General features: G+C 46.6%; 1 long non-coding RNA gene across 2 annotated transcripts; it reads right to left on the bottom strand.

Moving 5' to 3' along the window:
* Positions 1-208: 208 nt before the first annotated feature.
* Positions 209-2595, bottom strand: LOC308195912. 2 transcript variants are annotated; one of them, XR_013951912.1, is made up of 3 exons: positions 2311-2595; positions 851-983; positions 209-454 (listed from the first exon to the last, which is right to left on the bottom strand). It is a non-coding gene; the product is annotated as an uncharacterized lncRNA (long non-coding RNA). The 2 variants fall into 2 exon arrangements; XR_013951913.1 differs by having other exon boundaries at positions 209-346.
* Positions 2596-14788: the final 12193 nt, after the last annotated feature.

Raw genomic sequence — 14788 nt, 5'->3', positions numbered from 1 at the left:
TCTAGTGTCTTGGCCAAATTCCTTTTGTGTCAGACTGGAAGTACCAGACTAAATGCCTGCAGTGTGCCATGCAGTGATGTGTGGCACACAGAGTTCATCCTAGTAATGGGTCTTTTTCTATGTTAATGACGTTAAACACTTGTTCACTTATCTGTTCAAATTATGCTGATGACCATGCAGCTGTGGTGAATGAAGTTCACACAATTAATTGTCCATAACATTAGAAAGCCTTTACTGCGGGAGCTGATGCAAGCCGGAGCAGGCACAATACATTCACTCACATTCAGGCGAAAAGCCCAAGTCTTTGCAGTTCTGTCTCACAGGGGTGAACTCCATCCAGTGTGACCTATTTCCCACCGGAGACCAGAGAAACCAGCGCTCAGGTGCAGACAAACTGAATACAAACAAAAATCCTGTCTGTCCAGGCCTCCAGGAAAGTGATTATTTCAGGTTTCTAAATGCAGAAAATAAATAGAAAGACTGAACTTCAATTAATTTTTCAAATGTTGCTATACTCTGTGAGGTGTTGACAGTTAAATACAGAATTGAAAACTCTGGGGTCAGCAGAACAAAATCCATTCTATTGTAGCTTCTGAAATACCAAATCCAGTCAACTATGAGAGTAAGTAATTGCCCGTGCCATTATTTAACATATGATGTGACAAAAGAAGATGAACTTTCTGACCGGGGACAAGGGTGTCCTCTTCACAGTTTACATCATCTAAAAGCATCCAAAAGCATCATCTAATCCATTGTTAACCTGATAACAAGTGTGCTAAACTGTGATGGCTTCAGGGTGAATTTCAGATATTAATGGCATGCAGGAACAGAAGATAAAGATATCTCTCACCTTTGAACAACAGAGGTGCTGTGCAATGCACGATAGTCAGCAATGCTCCAGTAATTCAATGACACTCTGACATTGCCTACTCCGCTCTCGTTACTGCACTTCTGTATCAGGTTTCCGCAGTTCAGCACGAGAACTATACGGCAGATGGAACAATTCAGATAATTTATGTGTTGGCTTATTTATTTATTTATTTTAAGCAGTGCTGTAGGTGCATTCAAAAAGGAAGGCAAAGGACTTTTCACAAGTGCAGTCTAAGGCACTGGAGAATGAAACATGATGTATTTTGGATATCTGCGAGTAAATGTAACTAGACAGGTAGGATTTCTCTAGACCTATACAGATATGTAAACTAAGTAGAATGACAAATTCACGTTCTTTCTAGGGAACAGGTTAAGGTAATAACTCATGGGCCCGCTCTGCAGATGATATGAATTCCACTATTTAATTCACCTGACCATTGCATTTGTAATTTGTTTTGGAGAGCATTTAAAGAACACTATTATTTGAAAGATTATGGCTGTCAGCATACTTCTCAAACCACAAAAAATAAGGATTTGTGCCCCATTGTGAGCTTTTGAAATGAGGACTCCTCCCACTTCAAAAACTTTTGGTCAATCTCTGAGTTGTACTTGGTCGATCTCAAGGAAAAAAAAAAAAAAAGGTTAAAAAAAAAGTCTTCCTGTCTTCAGATGGAATTTGAATGAAATAAATGGGGCAGGGTCCCCTCCCTGCTCCTGCTGCCCAGACCCTGCCTGCTGCCGCCTTTGCTCCCAGGGCACGCTGCTGGTCACGGTCAGCTTGGTGCCCCGCAGGACGCCCAGCTCCTTCTCTGCAGAGCTGCTTTCCAGCTGGGTGGCCCCCAGTGCGTACAGATGCCTGGGGCTGTTCCTCGCCAGTGGCAGGACTTTGCAGTTCTCCCTGTTGAACTTCATCGGTTCCTATCAGACCATTTCTCCAGCCTGTCGAGGTCCCTCTGGATGGCAGCCCAACCCTCTGGCATACCAGCTGCTCCCCCGACTTTTGTTTTATCTACAGACTTGCTGAGGTACTCTCTGTCCCATTGTCCAGATTGTTAATGATGGTGTTAATCAGAGCTGGACCTGGTATTTACCCCTGGGGTACTCCACTATTTACTGGCCTCCAACTGGACTGCATAACACGGATCACCACCCTGCAGGTCCACCCATTCCACCAGTTTTTGATCTACCTACAAACTATTTAGATCAAACAAGCAATATTTTTCGAACAGCATAAAAAAAAAAAAAAAGAAATGTACAAAATACTCATGGTTTATGTCAGGTCACACTGAATAAAGTGATTCATCACGTTGTTCTTAATAAGTTCAGCCTTAGGGTAACTTCACTCTTATCAATTCATATGAGTGTTTGAAATCAACTTAAAAAAAACAACTGTAACATCAGCCGCATCTGTCACTGTCCCCAGAGACAGACATCACTCACCAGGTGTGCATGCTTCCGTGGTAGTTTCCTGATGCCTCTTAGCATTGCTTCCATTTCCCATGTTGTTCACTCAGGGATTTCTGTAGTTGCTGAGAAATTATTTTACCTGGGAAGAAGAGGGAAATCACGTGCAGCAACCTGCCCAGATAGCAATGCTTGTAAAAATCCCGATCTTCAAAGCTCTGTTCACTGTGGGATGTGAAACCTTGGCCTTGTTCATATAGACACAGCGTGAAATCCCGGCTCTGCCAGCATTAACTCTCAGTCACTTCAACGGAACCAAGATCTTACAGGATTTAGGGCCTGCACCAGCTCTGCTGAAGACAAAAGTCAAAGCTCATTGATGTCAAGGAGAACCTAAAATGGCCTGTAAAATGCAGGTAATGACCATACACAACAAGACGGTCGAGGTTACCTGTGTAACCTGCCACCGCTGCCAAGATCCCACCAGTGGAAAAAACTCAAAAGCCCCTGGATAAGGGCCTCTACCTATAACCACTTGTCACAGCTGATACAGAGGTTTACAAAAGGACGGGGCAGAAGTCAATCTGGCTAATGAAAGCCCAGCTGAAAGGGGGTAATCTAGCTGAAATAAAGTGCTCATGGGTCGTTGTAACAAAACCCCACCCACTCAGTTTATTTTGTGTGAATACATACTATAAAGAGTAACCTTTGATCCTACTGTTCAAATTACAAACAGAGAGATGAGTAAAGGAACATAAAAATATTTTTCACCAAAAATAATCTTCCTTTGTTATGTACTGCTAGCAGAATCTTCTCGTGTTCTGTTCACGAGTATTACTCAGCATGTTTCCTCTCAAAAGTCTGTTTTTATTTCACGTTAAGCCATGTGTTTCACTTAAAAAATATGATGATATTTTGCTTTATAATTGAAACAGGTTTTATTTTGTACTTATCGTGATCCACTGTATTTGAAAAAATCTTCAGGGGCTGTGCCCTGGCTGGGGTCTCTGCCTCGAGGAGCAGCACCGCTCCCCCAGCTCCCCTGGGAGCCCCTGGGTCCCACGTTCAGTTTCTGGCATTTTTAAGAAGAGGTACCAGAGATATGAGACCCATTAGTAATTTTCTTTCTGTGCACTTGCCTTCTAAATAAATATGTTTGTCTTGATCAATAAACTGAGTTTTTGCCTGTAGGCAGTAGAGGAATTTCTCCTAACCATGACACCGAAGTGATAAGAAATGCCAACAGGTGGAAAGAATATTGTTCAGTAAAGGCTGCAGATAATTGAAAGATGTCAGTTGGTAGGAAAAATTAATAATATTGCTCCTGTTTTGAAGCCAAAGGTTTCTCCAGTGCCTTTTCTTTTCTTCAAGGGAAAGAAGACTCTTGTGGTCAGTGTTGTTGCAGGTCAAAAAAGCGACTGCTGAGCTCTCAGATGAAAAATATGGAGCAGTTTTAAATTCCAGTTCTGCCCAGGGTCAGAGTACCACAGCACAAAGGCTGAGTAGTGAAAAGAAGATGGAGAGTGTTCCTCCAAGGTTGGCATCGACTCCCTCAGAAGTTCTGAGCTCACCAAGCATCAATCTCAAGTGTTGTTTTTCTCAGCAAACGGCTCAAAGCTGACTCTCTTGCTCCTTCTCACTTCAGAGGCAGCCAAACAACCCAAGTCTCCAATAACTGTAGATAATCAAATGGCAGCAGGGGCGAAAGACACTTAATTAAAATACTGTGGTTCTGCACATTAAACAAACACTGCCTCCTGCAACAGAGCGAGCTGAGCACGGGAGCTGCCGGGGGGAAGGGGCTGCAGGAGCTCTGCCCCGACCGACCGCCGCGCAGGGGAGCGGCTGCAGCGTGGGTGCTGGAGGGTGCAGCCTGCGGGCAGCTTCTGCCTGGCTCTGGGCATCCAGAAATGGGATCGTTCTCACAGGTGGGAAAACAGGATTTCCATGCTCACAAAGGATTTAGAGATTTCACATTTTGCTACATGTCAAATCTGAATTTGACAAAAAATGTAGAGTGGAAAAGGGAAAACTACAGCACAGAGTAACAAGGCTACTGCAGGGACAGAAGAGCTCCTGTGCAAGGAAGCAGCAGGTAGACTCGTGATTTACTTGAGGGATGTTTTCATACCCACACTCAAATTCATTCCACTGCTAATGAGAATAATTTGAATATTTACTGTCTTTAAGTCAGTGTTGAGAGGAAATAGTGACAAAAGCTGTAAGGTGGGCACCACCCTCAAGCAGATGTGCAAGTTGCTATCTATATAATGATTCCTGGCAGAGTTTAGGAAGAAGATGATGATACAAGAGACCCGGCACTAGTAATGATGGCTGAGCTGTAGTGGGAATCTGAGAAGATAAAGAAAGCAGAGGGGGAAGTGAGTGACAGATATTGGGACAGGAGGGGCTGGAAGGTGCAGAACTGGGCACGGAGGACCTGCCCAGATGTAACAGGGATGGAAAACATGAACGCTGACCAAAATGGAAGAGAAATAGGCAAAAGACAGTGTGGGAAAGCTAGGCAGAAATCCTGAGTTAGGGTTATATGCAATGATCATTCAGAGAAGGGCTGGTAGGTGTTCGCAGTACTGGTGAGGCTGCCATATGAAACGATGAGAACAAAAATGTATTCAGGCTGAAGCCTGCATAGGGAGGCGCTCCTCAGGGAACAGAGATTGCCTTTACATGAGGAGCCTAATGAGGCTGGCTTCTTTAGCCTAAAGAAGTGAAGGCTGAAAAGGATGCGATTGCTCTCTACAAACACGTGAATGGGAAAATATCAGGGAGGTACAAAACGTCATTTATTCTAAAAATAACTTTGGCATAAGAATAAATGATGATAAAATGGCCATGAATAAATATATTTTTGAAAAGTGTGGTGTTGACATTAGAAGAAAGTTCTTAAACATTAAACCTGGCAAAGTCATGAACAGCCTTCCAAGCGGAGCAGTGGGTACAAACATCTCCACTTCTAAGCTCAATGAATTCATAAAAAGGAACAAATTGCTGCAACCCCAGAGCACTGGAATTGGTAACCCAAATTCTTTCCAGCCCTGCATTCCTTTGTTCCTATGCACATAAAAAGCTGCTGCCACAGACAGAAGCGTTTGGCATTTAAATTATGTTAATTTAATACGCACTGAATAAGATGACATGACTGAGAGTTGCGCTGCAGTTGCAGGAGGCGCAGCCCTGCCCAGGCAGGCTGTAGCCTTCTGGCCACGGGGCACAGCGCGGCTCTGCCAGCTGGCACGCGCGGCGCAGTCAGCCGCACGCACAAGAAGGACCGAGGAGCATCCAGAAGAGCCGTATGGCAGCAGCCCCCTAACACTCTGCTGGCTGGCTGGAGGAGGCCTGTGATGGTTATGTCTGCAGGCACTCGAGGCACGCCGCATGCCCCTGCAGGAAAACCATTCACATGCCCACAGCCCTTGCCTGTGAAAGCAGGTCTTCTGCTCACTGAAGGGCATCTCGTCCAACAGTGGGGCTCTGCAGCACTGCCGTCTTCTTGTATTCTCAAGCAAGGGGGGAGGCAAAGTAGCCTCACTTAGGAAATGCCAGCGCATCAGGACTTCTTCAACCAGTTCTCCACACCCACATCTCTCCCCACACGTGGTGAGTCACCTTGCCTGGAGGACGTGTCATCATTAAAACTGGAATAGTAGTGACAAAGGAGAAAGTTTCTACAGTATAAAGGAGTACGGCTATAATAGCAAAGAAGTGAAATTTGTCTTTAGTCATGCAAGCCAATGGGGAATACTGCGTTTTCATCACTGAAAATAAATTTCCAGCAGCAGCTGTGGCAGGTAAGGGCCACACACAGAAAAGAGATTTGCAGATCTGTGCCTCTTTGGGAGCAGGATGTCTAGACATGTCATTTTTCAGAAGATATGTCAAAGTTCAGAAGAATAAATTATTTGATCATGGGTGGAAACTTAAAATATTATAATTGATTACATCTGTGCAAGAAAAGTACACAAGAATGTTGACTAAACAATAAACTATGTGATTGGTTGGAAAGCATTAATAGGAGATAAATCTTACTCCTTTTCTGGATGCTTTTTGTAAAGCATTAAAGTTTAAAATATATTTCAAAAGAATTAGATGCAAAATGTGTGTGTATTTGCTGAGTACAGTAGTGGAATAAAATATTTAATGTTCTTGGCTTTGGGAAAGGTGGAGAAGACGTGAAAATAAAATTTAAAAACTCAAAGTTTTGTAACGATTTGAAGAGTAACTTTCAAAGGACTAATAAAAAGAGGTTGTCTCATTAAAATAAAACAGGATATTAGTTTTTATCTTTAATATTTTTGTCATATATTTAAGTGAATACCTAAATCCCCCATGCCCCTAAAAATCACCTAAGTTAATATCAATCTTGTTCATCTTGCAGAGATTATAATCTCATTCATAACAATCAATTTCTCAGTTAAATTTTATATCCGGAAACACTTTTGGTTAGATAGTAATGCCAGACTGTGTAGTGGGATGGAGTTCCAAAAGTGTGAGGAGATGTCATCTTCCATGAGGGCTTAACTCCCCTCTCACCCATAATATTTCACAGATTTTCTACAAGTTTATATTTTCATTTTCTTAGTTTAAAGCAAGCCACTTTAAAAATAAACAAATAAATGGTTCACATGAAGTAATCTCAAATATATTTTTTCTCATAGTATTTGTTATTATTTTCTACAATTTCATAAAGTCCTATAATCTGTTTGAAACAGACTGCAGGAAAACCAATCAGCATTCATTTACAAATATATTAGGCTTAAAAGGCAAAAAACTTATCCATAAATGCAGGAATATATTCCACCAAGAAATGTTTGAGCATATGCTACGTAGTTGAGAAATGCGTTCTGAATTATTAATCCAAATCTTTGAACGTGTGTTCAGTATAAAGGAGCAACCTTGCAGTACAACCCATGTCTGTGGATCCTGTACAAAACGACCAGCGGTGATTCAGAACATCATTCTTCCTGTTCGGATTTTCTGCCCAGGAGAGGAGTTCCTCTTTTAAGACAAACGGTGCTTGCATGGTGAGAAACTGCGCAGCAAGGTGAGGTCGAGGGGCAAACAAGACCTGCTGGTGACTCAGCTGAGGAGCAGAGCTCAGCGAGCGCCTTACTTTGCACACACAACCCCTTTTTCTGTGCCTGTGTGGCTTGTGGATATCCTAGAAGTACGAGCAGGGGCCCCGGGCAGGGAGCAACACCGAGTGCTCCAGCAGCCACAGCTGCTTCAAGCATGGTCACGGGCAGACAGGGTTAGAGAGAGAGAAAATAGCGATCCTTGAACACATCTTGCCTCAAGTGGTAATCCCATGACAAGAAAAAAAAGTATTTAGATAACTTTAACATGACAGGGGAACAGGCTCCAAGCAGGGGGAAAAAAGGGAGATGCTGGCTCCAGAGCAGTTTAAAACCGTTGAGCTGCGAACAGCCCCAAGCACCTCCAACCCAGTACAGTGTCTTTCTTACCTAATTGCAGCTAGCCTTGCAACTGCCACTGCTGGCACTTCAGCACCTCCAGGGAACACCTAGCTACTCCAAAATCAAGCTTTATTAGGGTGGCCTTTGCGTTTCCTCCCCGGGAAGTCCCAGCGCCATGCCACGACTGTCCGGGCTGCATGTGCCACCACCCAGGGCAGCGAGGGCCTGCTGCCACCCCAGGGTGTTGGTGTCTGTGTGTGTGTGTGTAAAGAAAAGGTTTACTGGCTAAACAGGGAGATCGGGTAAAGACAGGCAATCAGTCCCACGCCAGGCAGCCCCCAGCACGCACTGTGTGTGCGGGTGCAGGACTGCCCACCTCAGCCCTCGCCCCCTCTGCAGGCCCCGGGGCCTCCTCCAGAGCCCGTCCTCTCGGAGGACGTCCCTCAGGTGCTTGGAGACGCTGGGCCTGCGGGGCATCACCGGGGCCTCGGTGCTGGGCAGTGGGCAAGCCGGGATACTTGGGGTGAAATGCAGCTGCTTTTCCCTCTGAATTTTGACTCTGGCTACATCTTTGTCTTCTGTGGCTGAACTTTTTTGAAACTTAGCCCATCGATAGGTATCTGAAAGCCTCTTATATTTTCTGACAGCTATGCATTAGCAGTTTAACAGTGTATTGAAAACGAGCTGTCCTGAGTGCTGTACAAAAGCTTTTTCCTCTGCCTGCTTCTTTGCCTTCTTCTCCATGGATCTCACTCATAATGAGGACGTTTCTTTAATCTGCTGAACTTCCCAGGTGCTCACTTCTGAGAGAGCAGTAAATGATCGGAGAGCACTGCAAGAAGAAAAACCCAAAGGCTGAGGAGATGAAATAATAAATATACCTGTCATGATGCTTGCACAAAAAGTGTTTTCAGTGATAAATAGCGGTGACAAGCTCAGTCCAAGCGTAACAGTATGGGGGGATCAGCAGCTCAGATCTCTTCCAACTCCCATGCTGAAAATGGCCAGAGCAACACGAGGTGTCACCAGGATCGGTCCTTCCCCGGGACCCTCAGCCCCAGTCCCACCAGGGCTCCGGCTGAGAGGCACTTCTCTGGGCCCCAGCACCAGGACTGCTCATTTTCTTTTTGCATGCTCAGTACAAAATGAACCAAAAAGTGATGCATTATCTACAGTATTTTCCATTCACTATATTTACACTCTTTACAACTCTGAGAATGCTAACTATTTGTGGGTTTTGTTTTATCTTTGTAATCTAATGATTGGGTGGCGGGGACTGGAGTGCAGTACAACTGATGTAATACAGCAATGCTGGGAATCCCTGGATGAAGAAATGCAATTGCTTTTCCCTTGTATGTATGTATAAGTTGTAATTTCTCTGCGTGCTCGATGGGCATGGCACCACCACAATGTTCTCAGGGTGAGAAACTGAGAACAGCTTATCCCAACCCAGCTGCAACGTGCACCCAGCAAGGACACACTCTTGGAGGCTGAGCCTATCGATGTCTGCACAGCACCCAGTGTGAGCTCCCTGCTGAGCAGAAAGCTGCTGTGCCCTGCAGGATCGGGACATGGGTTGTGGTCACACAGGTGAGAACTCGGCGCTGTCCCAGCTGAGCCAGGGAGCTGGGGGGAGTTTTGCAAGCTGGGAGGGCTGAGGATGACGGAGGAGGATGTCCCTTCTCACACTGCCTGAAAGGAACAAAACACACCCACTGCTCTGCAGGTGTAGCCCAGGCTGTGTGGGCATTGCAAACAGAGATAAAGGGATATCTGCCTACCAGGTACTGCGCTAACTCTGCCAATTAAGAGACACCCAAATTACACCCAAACTGCCCTGAGCAGATGCTTGGATGCAGACCTCCAGCAGTCCCTTCCCACCCAAATTGTCCCAGTTCCACAGGTATGTATTTGGGCCACCAGGCAGAGCCCTTTGCTACTGCACTAACAGGTTGGAAGTCAGCTTCTCTCTGATTCCCCTTCCTCTCCTTCCCTACTCCTCCCAAAAGACGTTGTCCTACAGAACTGCAACACAGTGCCCCCTCTCCCACCCCTATGCCCATGACAGATCACTGCTGGTCTCCTTCCTGATCCTGTCCTCACACACAGCTCTGGCAGCACTGCCTGTGGAGGACGGAGAAACATTCAGAACCAGAAAAAAAAGGAGTTTTTCTTATTTTCTTTCTTCCCCAATATTTAGTACTGCATCTCCGTGCCAGACCCGTGCTCCCCTCTGACTAGGCTGTCTGTTTCTGCAGAAGCACCTCTGGCCTGTTTTTTGTACAGCCCACACCTCTTCAGGTACGAAAAGGCTGGGGTAAAATCGACACACCGGCTGCCTACGTACACCAGGCACGCTCAGTGCCTGGCAAACACTGGCTCCCAGCCTGGAGCTTGAAGTTGTGTCCCTGCGTGCCCGCAGCGCCGAGCTCCAGCGGCAGCAGAGCGTGCTCGAGCTGCGCTCTCCGCTGCGCTGGGCCTCTAATTTGCCTTGACCTCTTGCTGTCTAGCTGAAGGGGAGATGCTGCAGGGACCAGTAATACCCGCGTGCACCCGCTGAGAGCTCGTTCCTGTCGGTGAAGCCTCACTCAAGCAGATTGAGCTGTTTTCCAGCTCATTTGAGCCATACACCTTTGAGCAGAGAGACGGGCAGCTTGTCTCACGGGGAGAGAAGGGGCAGGCAGCAAACAAAGGGAGGATTTTTCCCTCTCCCCACTTCTGTTTTTCTCGCAAGATCACCACTTATCTCCAAAGAAAATAATTACACTAAGAACATTCTGAAAATAAATTAAAAGATATAAAGCATGAGAATAACACTGGAAATTCTTCTTCTGAATGGCTATAAAGGTTTTTGGTCTTGTTCATGTGGATGATTTTTATTTTAAAAATATGACTAAAGGAAGAAATATCCACATAAAGTATGCATTGTAGTCGAAATGAAATCTGACAGAGCAAACAGCTAAATCACATCTACAGAAAGAAGAAATGTTTGTTTAGGAACTGGAAACACAGAATTTGCATTTAAAATTCCTATTAAATGGTTAAAAATGTGTACTGTTCATGGTATACATTGAAGACAGAAAGTTTCAGGGTTGTATTGGAAAAATATATAACTTTTCTATGTGGACTTGTTATGGCAAAACCCTGGTGCAAGAATTTCCAGTGAAAGCTAGAAAGTTGACAAAAGGCATTATGTTCAGGCTCAGGACTTCCCGGGAAACAGAAGAGCAGTTAGGCTCTCTTTAAATGAACAGACACAAATGAAGGCTGCTAGCAGGTTGAGGGAGGAGGGCACTTTTTAAGCCCACACTCGATGACGAGAGCCTGCCCTGGGCTGGGGGGCAGGGGCCACCCCACGCCGCTGCCCCTCGCAGCGCTGCCGGCCCAGCCGCTGCTGAGCGCCCACCCTATGGAAGGGCGATGGTGGAGCCGGGGGAGCCTGCCCCGCTGGCACGAACTGCTGGGCACTTTAAAAGCGTTTCTGCTCGAGAACAAAGAAGGACTCCGCTGTTTGGTTTTCTCTGTTATTAAGTTCTGTTTTCCTTAGGGAAGGTTCTTCCTAAACTATTTTCAGTCACAAGGATCATCTTCCATTGGAAATGAAGTGTATTACTGGGAGCTGTACTTGCACACAGCAAAGTTTCCTTCCCAGCTTACCAAAACGAGCAGAAGCAACCACACTGAGAAAAAAATCCCAAAGTGGTTTTGATTAAAATCTATTGCATTATGCTCAAGTAGGAGGAGATAGAAGATTAAAAAAAAATAAAAATCTTCCTTCACCTTGATTTTTGTTGATGACTGCTAAAGGAAAGGTAGGCCGTTCAAACTGTTATAAGTGTTTCTGGGACAGAAGAGCAAGCAAGAGCAGAAATGCCATAGAGCCGTAACCCATGCCTGCCTAAAAAGCCTGCCTTCATGCCTAAGGATTTCTGGCGTCTCTTACAGCTATTTCCTTGCAGCAAGCTCACGCACCTCCACAGAAAGTCAACTTCCCAAAGCATTTCCTTGACTTGACTGGGCTTTCTTGAAAATGTTGGATTTTCCTCAGTCCCAGGCTGTTTTCTTCTCTTTTTCCTTCCAGGATTGCAGTGAGCCCAACTGCCCCTCGTCCCTGCATGCACAAACCCAGGACTAATAAACCCTGACTGCTGACGAAGAGCCTTCTTGCTATGAACGCTGACAAGCAGCTCCTCAGAGACTCCCATGGCGGTGCAGTAGCAGACAGTGGCCTTGCATTTAACACCGGGTCTTCCAGAGCAATATCTGTTCTTTCCTCCATCCCTCCTTTTTCACCATTTTCACATGCCTGTTTTCGTTCCTGTGTCTGGCTCAGCCAAGACCTGCCAGTCCCGCAGCCTCTGCATGCTGAACTGCTCTGAGGAACCACCACATCTGCTGGGACATCATCTCCCCACTCTGGGTCCCTCCCTGCTGTGGAAGTTCCCTCTGCAAGCACTTATGGCAGGTTTTCAAGGCACTGGGCAGGAAAAGCCCTTGCAGAACAGCAGGGGATGGCACATACCCCCCGTCACACTGAGCATGGGATGCTCAGTTGGGGACAAGGAACAAACGTGGTCCCGCGAGCCGAGCCGCTGAGTCCCGTCTCCGTGGCTCAGCAGCAGACATCCATTTCCTCAGTTCAGTGTTTTCCCCCTTTCTCACTTCCCTTCTGCTCCTGCCAGTCACTGCCGTACTTCTGTTTGCTTGTTTGCAAATAAAACTTGGTACAATGTTGCTAAAAAAACTAATTAGCTGGTGTGGTGCTACCCAGAGATGTGTTATTACTGAAAGGATTATGTAATAAAGGAAAAGAGCATCAGTCTTCCTGGAGTGAAAAATCCACCCACGCAAGCAGTTCAGACGGTGCCTGGAAAGGCTGAAACGACAAACGAATGCTGAGTGTCGGCCTCCTCTGAGGAGCCGTGGGCTTGCACAGCGCCAGAGAGCCGACAGCGTGGGACCTGCGGCAGCCACGCCGCCTCCCGAGAGCAGGGCCGACACGGGCGTTTAGCAGCAAGGCCGAACTGTTGGCAGACAGACAGACGTCCTGCCATCCACCTCCCTCCTGCCGCGCTGTCGAGATGGAAGGGAAGCCAGCCCAGGCACTGCGCGCTGCTGAGGCCGTGCACCACCCCTGGAAGCAGTGCCGCCCTGCCGCCCCCGCGCTCTCCGGTGGGCAGGGGCCCATGCTGGGGGCCTGCTGTGGGCACACACGGCTGCCTTGGTGTGCTCTGCATCTGTTTTCTCTTGGCTTTGTTGTTGTTGTTATTCGTTAGTGGATTTGGGGGTTTAAATGACGTGCCCCTGAACCAGCTGGGAAAACAGAAGGGTGCACAACGGCTGTGAGCTGGGGAGCAGAGGGGACAAGGCCGCCAACACGGTGAGCCAGCCTGATTGCAGCCGCAGCCACGCACTGTGGGAGCAGGTTCTGCGCTGAAGCTGCTGGAGTGACCGATCACCAAAGCCATTCGGCCATTTCAGGTGCTCAGGGGAGGCTGTTCCCATGTCCTGCACTGTCTAACCTCACCCCAGCTGACCCTGGCCTCGGTGCAGTTTGTCCTGCGTGCCACAGGATGGGTCCAGCAGATTCAGGCCACTCTCCCTGCAGAGTGAATTATTCTGTGGCTGAGGCTAGAGAGCCAGAAGTCACTTTCGCAGCCAAGTCAGACTCTGTGATGGATCAGCTGTGTCCCACTGAAGAAGTAAAGGGAGACGAGCACTGACAGAGATTATTTTCTGTCGCATTAACATCTGGTACTCTGAAAGAGCATTTAAGCAAGGAATGCTGTCAAAAGCATGACAAATAAGATAAATCTGATATATATGATGAATTGCACTTCTATTCACTTCACTGTCATTGAATCAGAAGGAGAGTTCGTGTTTTCAGGGTCAGCTCCAGAGCGGCCCCCTTGGGTGCAGTGCAGCGTGGTGGCTCGCAGCTGAGGAGATGCTGCTGGGGACAGAGAGGGGCAGAGCTCTGTGAGTGACCCTTGTGAAGTTTCACATGGAAAAAAGCTCTTCTTGTACACTGTTACATGGAGCTACCAGAGCATTCAGTGACTGAGGCATTCAGCAGGGAAAATTATAATAATCCCTGTTTTTTCAAATGCAGAAGAATATGCACTTTCAGATATCTGAAACCCCAGACAGAAACCTGGGGCAAAACCAAGACAGTGACATGACACTGGGAGATCACTTCTTAACCTCTATCTACCGTAACCTGGATGGACACGCGCAAGAAGGTCACCGGAGAGCTCTGACAGGGAGCGGTCTGGCAAAATAGGCATCCCAAAGCCCAGCAGCTGGAGCCTGGTACTTCGTGAATTCATCCCAGAAATAAGATGCAGGCTCCTTTGGTGCAAAGTGATAAAAAGCAGAACAGCATTCCCCAGGCCCATGGTGGATCTGCCATGGCGTGGAAGCTTTGAAGTGAGCTGGGACGGCTTTAGCTCACCTTCTGGGAGCAGCTCCCCAGGCAGCGTACTGGGGTGATCAGTTATTATAAATAAAACCTTTAGGGGAGGCAACTTGTCCTCTCCCTGCTGTGCATCACCACAAAGTAAGGGCACCCAGCAGATATCTGGCTTTCTACCCTCACTTCTAATCTGATAGCCCTCGTACAAGTTGTGTCCACACAAGCACCAGAAGGCAGGATGCCAGGGGAGTCCTCATGCAGGGTCGCTGTGTGATGCTGCCTGCTCTGCTGAGATGGGTCACAGAACCCTGCAAACAGCCCAGTATGGCACCGGAGCAAAAATGGGGGTATTTATTTTTTTCATTAAAAAAAAAAAAAGTACTGAAGCATCTATTTAAGGGACAGCTGGGAAGTGGGTGAGGTTTGTTTTCTGTTTGGTTGGTTGGTTTTTGGTTGTTTGTTTGCTTTTTATTTTTTTATTTTTTTTTTGGTAGTCTGTAATTAATTAATGTTTTGGTGTTTCTTTCTGGTAAGGAAAATCATGTATCTAACCAAAGATATAGTAGTTAAAATACTCTTCTGTAGTTGTAGAATCACAGACTAACACTTGTTCAGGTTGGAAAGGACCCCAGGATGTCCCTAGCCTAAGCTCTTGCCCAAAGTA

The sequence above is a fragment of the Anser brachyrhynchus genome (genome assembly GCF_964034855.1).
Source record: "Anser brachyrhynchus genome assembly, chromosome: 5".
In the NCBI taxonomy this organism is placed as follows: Eukaryota; Metazoa; Chordata; class Aves; order Anseriformes; family Anatidae; genus Anser; species Anser brachyrhynchus.
Note: the sequence above shows the minus strand (reverse complement) of the source record. Positions and strands in the feature narration are given on the sequence as shown.